Source organism: Typha latifolia, chromosome 12 (genome assembly GCF_019914945.1).
Source record: "Typha latifolia isolate L0001 chromosome 12, TyphaL0001v2, whole genome shotgun sequence".
NCBI lineage: Eukaryota > Viridiplantae > Streptophyta > Magnoliopsida > Poales > Typhaceae > Typha > Typha latifolia.
In genome coordinates, this window is record NC_133097.1 from 3266143 (window position 1) to 3274235 (window position 8093).

Below are 8093 nucleotides of genomic sequence, written 5' to 3' on the forward strand. Positions count from 1 at the left end.
ATATATTTTAATTATACAAAATAATAGTTTATTAATATTTTTTTTTACATTTAATCCTACATATTTTATAGTTAAAAATACTATTTTATTATTAATAATATTTTAAATATTATTATATTATATAATATTTAAATATAATTATATTTTGTAGTCAAAAATAATAAAATTTTATTTTAGGTGAATATATATTTTTAATAATCTTTCCAAAATGAGATTATTAATAATATTAAAATATTTACACTTTCATATATTTTATTTTTGCTTAAAACATGAGATTACTAATAATATTATATTATTTTTTCCAAAATTTCTTATGTGAAAGAAAGATTTAATTATGTTAATACATAGTTTAAATAGTAAATATATTATTTTATCTATGAGTTAATATTTAATTTGATAAATATTAGTTTAATTAATATTATATTTTTGATTTATTAGTACATATAAAAATTATTTTAACAATAATATAATTTAGAAAAAAATTATTATATCAATTAAATACTATATTAAATAATTATATAATATTTATCTTTATATTTACGTATATAAAATTAAAATAATATTTAATAATAATATTAATATGCAATGCAATACTAGAGAAATAAATATGCAATGCAATACAATGCTAGAAAATAGATATTAATACATTGCAATGTTAGGGAGATAGATATGCAATGTTATGCTATGAAGATAAACATATAATGCTTGAATGCAATGATAGAGAGCTAAATTGCAATGCTAAGGAGATAAATATGCAATGCTTAAATGTAATGTTGGAGAGATAAATATACAATGCAATGCAATGCTAAGAAGATAAATATGTAATGCAATGCTAAGGAGATAAATATGCAATGCTTGAATGTAATGTTGGAGAGATAAATATACAATGCAATGCAATGCTAAGAAGATAAATATGTAATGCAATGCTAAGGAGATAAATATGCAATGCTTGAATGAAATTTGACTATATTTTAATTTTGTAAAATATTGGTTTATTAATATTTATCCTTTTTTATATTTAATCCTACATATATTATACTCAAAAATAATATTTTATTATTATAAATATTTATAATATTATAAAATATTATTATATTTTATAATATTATAAATATTATTATATTTTATAATATTATAAATATTATTATATTTTATAATATTTTAAAATTTTATTATATTTTATAATATTTTAAATATTACCATATTTTATTTTACATGGAACATATATTTTTAATAATAATTCCAAAATAAATTATTAATTATATTCAACTATTTACACTTTCATATTTTTTGCTTTAGCTTAAAACATGAGATTATTAATTATATTATATTTTTTTCCAAAATTTCTGATTTTACTGTTTAAAAAAAATTCAATTAGGTTAAAAATATTTAAATAGTAAATTTATTATTTATCTATGATTTAATATTTATTTCAATAAAATATTAGTTTAATTAATATTATATTTTTGATATTATTAGTACATAGAAAATTATTTTAATAATAAGATAATTTATAAATAAACTATTATATCAATTAAATATTATATTATTAAGAATTTAATTATATTTATATTTATATTTATGTATATAAAATGAAAATAATATTTAATAATAATACCTTTTAAAACGTGCTTAAGTTTATGGAATATTAAATTATTGATATTTTATGCTGTTTAAATTAAATTTTATTTATTTAGTATAAAATAAAAGAATATGATAAGTGATAGGGAGAGAGTAAAGAGGAGTAATAAATTATGATAAGATGTTGATAAGATGTTTGAGAGAGAAGAAATGAGTAATGAATTATGATAAGATGTTTGAAAGAGATAAGATATGGGTGATAAATTATAATAAGATATTTAAGAGAGGTTGTAGCCAAATCAAGGGTAAATTTGTAATTGGGTTAGTATGTGATATAAAATATCATTTTGATAAATAGTGTTTATATTCTGGAATATGTCTATTATAGTGTTTAGCTATTATTTTGGAATAAATGGTTGTATTCTGGAATAAGGATTTTTGTTATTCCTGAAGGCACTGTTCACATTTGGAATAGGGAGGAATAGGAATAGCAAAACCTAATTTGTTATTCCTAAAATGATGGTTTGTATTCTAGGAATAGCTATTCCTAGTTTACCTATATTCTAGAATAAGGGTGTAATAATTATTGTTGATGTAATATAAAGTGAATAAAATGATAGGAAAAATTACTATAATACCCTTCGATTTGATGTGAAATAGATTGATGGGATAGAGGAAGAGAAGATTATAATATTATAGGTATGCAATGCATGCATGAAATATTGCATTATCATATATTATCATGCTTTACACACTTAACCGTGCGCATTACTATGATGAGAGTGTACATATGTAATGGGCGGTGATACATAGGTAATGCATCACCTTTTAATAAGCAATATGAAGTATTATCATTCTTTACTTATCTACCGGCACCCATTACTGTGGTGAGAGCAGTAATGGGTGCTTTTACGTATGTAATAAATGAATTTACCTTTTAGCAAGCAATATCAAGCATTAAGCACCCATTACTATTGTGGGAGCGTATATATGTAATGGGTGCTAGTATGTATGTAATGCATTACCTTTGGCATGCAATATTAAACATTATCATTCTTTACGTATTTACCAACGCTCATTACTATGGTGGGAGCGTACATATGCATTATGCGCTGGTAAATATGTAATACATTACCGTTGCTAAACAATATCAAGTATTATCATAACAATACCCTACTAGTCCCCATTACTATAGTGGGAGCATACATATACATTTTGAGCTGGTAGGTATGTAAAACATGTTTATAGTAAAAAATTTATACCAAAATTCTTAAAAAATTAGTGGCTAACAACAAAGTCATCAAACTCTACAAAATTTTGTAATCTTTTTATATAATAAACTATTTTTATAAGACATTGAAGCTATATTTTACTTATTAAAACTCACTATTACAAAGTGGTGCTAAAAAATAGGTCACATAAACAAACTTTATAACATTCAAAAGCAACTCATTACATATGATTGTAAAGCAACATATCATCTCCACTCCTCCATAATGTATTAACATTCAAAAGCAAGATAAAAAAAGTAATAAACAAGATCAAAAATTATTCCTGTGTCTAATTTATCCCTACGTATAATTTATCAGACCTCAATACAATTTATCTAACAAAAGAAATGTATGAGGCATCTGCATAATAATTAAATATAATATACTCCACAATAATTAACATATATAAAATATAGAACACAAGGTCCAAATTCTACAACTGAAAATGTGCCACAAAGTGGCATGTTAAACATCATGAGAAATTTTCATTCAAAGCAAAAGCATATAGCTAGCTACCAACATCATCTCTAGCCTAGGTGATACCAATTATGTTTGCAACATCAAGAGCATCATAATCTTGGGTCAATCCCATAGACGCATTCTTTTACCATCAGACTTGCACCAAATCAAATGACAGCTAAAAATTATAACAACTCCTATCATATATACACAAGAAGCAACTAAGAAATAGATGCCTAAATATCACCTTATTAGGGTATTGACTTTCTTTAGTTTACTAACTATATCTTCTATGCTGCCTAATTCAGGTTTCACCTCGAGTTATGTACAGAAGCATCTGCAAGTAGGGTGATAAATAACTAAGAACTACAACTAAAAAGGGCCTCATAATAAGGATTTAGAGTATACGGGAAGGGAAGGTTTCCCCTCCCCTCCCCAAACCCCTCCCCTTCCCTTACTTTGAGGAACGTTACCCCCTGCGTTTGGAACTATAGCCTTCCCCCCTGCGAATCCGTAAATCAGAGAGAAGCCTTCACCCTGCAAAAAAATGTAATACATTATCAAGAATCTATTATATGTAGTCTAGATGAATTAATTTTGTGTAGGGACATACAAGTAAATGTATTTACCATTCTTTAGAAAACTATCACTTGCTAGCTCTATGGCATGCTTTACTCGAAGCATTTTCATATCCTTTTGTCTAAAAGCAGCGACTTTGGCATTCCTTTGAATTCGATCTTCATATTCCAAGACAAATACACCACAATCCACACTTTGATGTTGCCTTGGAATATATGTAACTTCTATAACTTTCCAATCGCCGCCAGCTTGGACTCCATATTGATATATGTCGAAAAACCAATCTTTCAAGATGTCTTCTATCCATTTCCCCTGTTGCAAATATAGATATTTATATAAGTTATGTTATTGCAAATAGTACTAGATGAACATGAATAATATCCACAATATATGTCATACCACTATTGTTGCCTCCTCCAAATAGTCTTATGCTTTTATTGAAGAATAATGTTTTTGAATATCATTTTCTAAATCAACAACAAGAAGGTGCTAATGTAAGGATGTATTCAATAAGCACACTTTCGTAGTCTTCTATTTTCAAGAGCACCAGATAAACAATGTTCAATCATTGAATCTGACTTCATGCTTGAAAAAAACTCCTAGACATAAGTATGTATCTAAATACTAGGCAATGATAATACTCGTTTGCTTAAGTAAAAGTCCGTAGAAATATTAAGAACGAAAGTAGAGATAAATGCCAAGATTTTAACGTGAAAAAACTCAAACGGGAAAAAAATCACGGATCCAAACTCGGATCAAAACCAATCACTAGAATAGTAGCAGTTACAAGACTGACTCACAAAACAACCCGTCGATCCAAACGACTTTGTTCTTCTCAGTCTTGCTCACTAGAACCCACGATTCACTGCTTCTCGTGATTGAAGTCCAACCTCAATAACCCTCGAGATTGATCTTTCGTCTAGATAACCCTTAAGATGAAAGATTAACTTTTTAATGATGAGTGGAACCTTGTTAGTTGAAGAACCGATGTAGCCTCAAGAAGTCTCCTTCAATAATGCTTCTTCAACCACCCTAGAGATAGGGCATCACAATCCTTATATATGAACGTGTTTGTAAACGCGGCTCTCTGTCTGTGTGAACGTAGATTCCGCGTTCGAACGCGTTTGTGAACATGGTGTGAACTCAACGGCTTTTCTCCAATAATCTTGCAATTCTTCAAACCAGAGATATTCTAGACTTGTGTAAAGCTCATATACATTAAAAAAATATACTTAGAATATTTTGTACACAATTGCTAACAAATAAAAACCTAACAATGCTCAAAGACCTCTTCAATGTTTTAAAAAATATTGTAAGAAGTAAAAATGCTAAAAAGAATAACTTATATGTAAGTCTGTATCCATAAAACAACATTGAGCAAATTCTTCAAAAACTTGGGCACGATTGTGATACATCCTTTGCCGTGCACAAATAATATCATAAAAAACCATGTAACCCTTTAGTAGATCCATCACATGTTTTCTTGTGCAATGCATGACTCCGTCGTTCCAAATGTAATCCAAACTGTCAAACAATAAAGATAACATCAAAAACATCATTAAAAATACAAATATAGCTCATTGCATAATTTGATTCAAGCATAATCATTATGATAGGGTCTACGATACCAAATTGATAGGCTCTGATACCAATGATAGGGTCTACGATACCAAATTGATAGGCTCTGATACCAATGATAGTGTCTACGATACCAAATTGATGAGCTATAGAATGATTCCTTCAAGATCTGGATTTATTGTAGAAAGTAGTCCGCGCAACTAAAGGAAAATATTCACCAAATATTCTCCCGTAGTCATAAAATTATGAAACTAAGTGGAATCGATTCGTAACTCCCTGATCTATGTTTTTTGTAGTTATGTCCTTCATAGATTCGAACTTTAACTCGAACAAAATATGATATAGTGCGGATGATGGTGGTGGTGACGGGTGGAGTGAATGTTAGGGTTTTGGATAATAATAAAGATGAGGGTGAATGGTAGATGTTGTTTAAGGGATAAAGATAAAGGGGAAGAAGTAGTCGAGATCCCAAGGAAGAAGGAGGACTTGATAGACGAGGGAGATTAGAAGTTATGAGAGATCTTGCCAATGGTAGAGGTGGTAGGTTGGTGAAGAGGGAGGAGGGAGATTAGGATAGAGAGAAGATAGGGAGGCAAGAAATTAATAATCCCATAGCATTATGATTTTGGTTGCTATCCATACCTTTATAGAGGCTAGCCAACAAGCTAAAATAATAATTATTAACCCTAATTTTAGTGGACTCCCGCCGATCGCGTTCGAACGCACAAAAGATGTTCTCTTTCGATGCGAATGCGATGCAGGCGTTCGAACGCGCATTTCACGTTCTCTATTTTTGCGAACCTGATGCAAGCGTTCACAAAGCCGTTCGAACTTGACTTACAGAAATTGTATTTTAATGAAAATAATTAACTAATGCAATAAGAAAAGACTCTAACAAAGTGTATCACATTAAAATATAAAATTGATAGGATAAAGTATTCTTACTCATTAGGGAAATCATTAATCTTGTCTATAATATCTTTGTCCTTATTAGATAATCCTTTCATTCTTATAGGATAGAACTGTTCAACTTTCTTTTGGGCCAGTGATGGTTGAGATGAGCGAATGTCTATTACTTCAAAATCTTCTGGAATATTTGGCTCATCATCTATTTCTTTCAGAGCTTCTCTATCCTTCTCCTCATATATTGTCTCTAAGGCAATATTTTCATAAGAATGTTGGTCTTCAATAACTTGGCCCAATAGAGAGGCATCGTATATAGGCTCTTGGGGCAACATGGTAGGTCGAATTATACTTTTTCTTAGCCCTCTTTTTTTTTTAAAATCTTTCCCTTTCTTTTTTTGCTCTTTTAGCAACAATCTCTCCAAGCGTGCTATTTTTTGTAATATCTGTACTTGAGTTTCCTTAATATCTTCAATATCAAATTTCATCTGTTGCAAAAGATTTGTCAATTATATATGTATAATAGAGCAACATGTAATGATTATATATGAAATCACATATAAGCAATAATTATGTTTATATGTAATAATGTAGTTACTTGCAATACCTTAAATATTTCTTGAAAATAACCGTCCTTTATTGGTTCCCCTTTATCAAATCGAAGCCCTTCTGATCGCATACATTGCTTATTTTCAGGTATAGGGCTTGTTGGACTAGTAGATCCGGTTGCTTGTGGTATTTTCCCTATTTCCAATGAATTTATACCACCTAACAATGCCCTTTCTTTAGGGGACAAATCAAGGCATCTCAAAACCTACAAAATATAATAAAGAGAATGTTAACACACACACACACACACATATAAGAATGTTTACCTTCTTGTGTGTTAAAGTACAAATAGTGTTCTTGTAGGTGCTACTCCTTTGAATTACTATAGCAATCCAACAAAACAGTTGATACGATCCTTCCTCGGCTATAGGCTCTGATACCAGCTTGATACGAACCCTCTTTTGGTGCTATGGCTCTGATACCAGATTGTTACGATCTTGCACGGAACTTTAAGATAAGATCCCGAAATATCCCGCCGTTGGATCACTGTGAAATTTTGATATGTTGTAGGCCCGGAAAAGAGCTTTCCAACGGATCTAGTTTCAGGCGAATCGGAGTTGGGGATCTCGAGATATCGTTCGTTTAGTAGACGAACGTCAGGATACTCTATTTTTGGATTCCGTGGATGAAGGCACGAAATCCTGGGTAATGGTGGATTGTGGAGGGCCGGTGTTGATGGGGTGGCACCGGTGTAAAAGTGATGGTGGAAGGGTTATGGATGATGGAAAGGTTAGGGATAGCGATGGATAAATTGGAAGAAGGGGGAGAAGAGGGCCACTCCTAAGGGACTAGGGTGATTGGCTGTCGAGGGAGATTAGAAGCGGCGTCGCCGGGGAGATTGAGGGAACGGGAGCGAAGAAGACGAAGGAGGCAAGGCAAACTCAATTCTCAATAATCAATTCCTAATTTTGGTTGCCCTACACATACTTTTATAGGCTAACCAACAACTCAATCTTATCCTAAAACACAATCTTATCCTAAAACTCAATCTTATCCTAAAACACAATCTTATCCTAAAACTCAATCTTATCCTAAGGTAAATCCAAGCTCGAGACGACGTCGGTGAAGTCCGAATCGTATCAACAGTTGAGGGAACAAATACGGAACTGAACT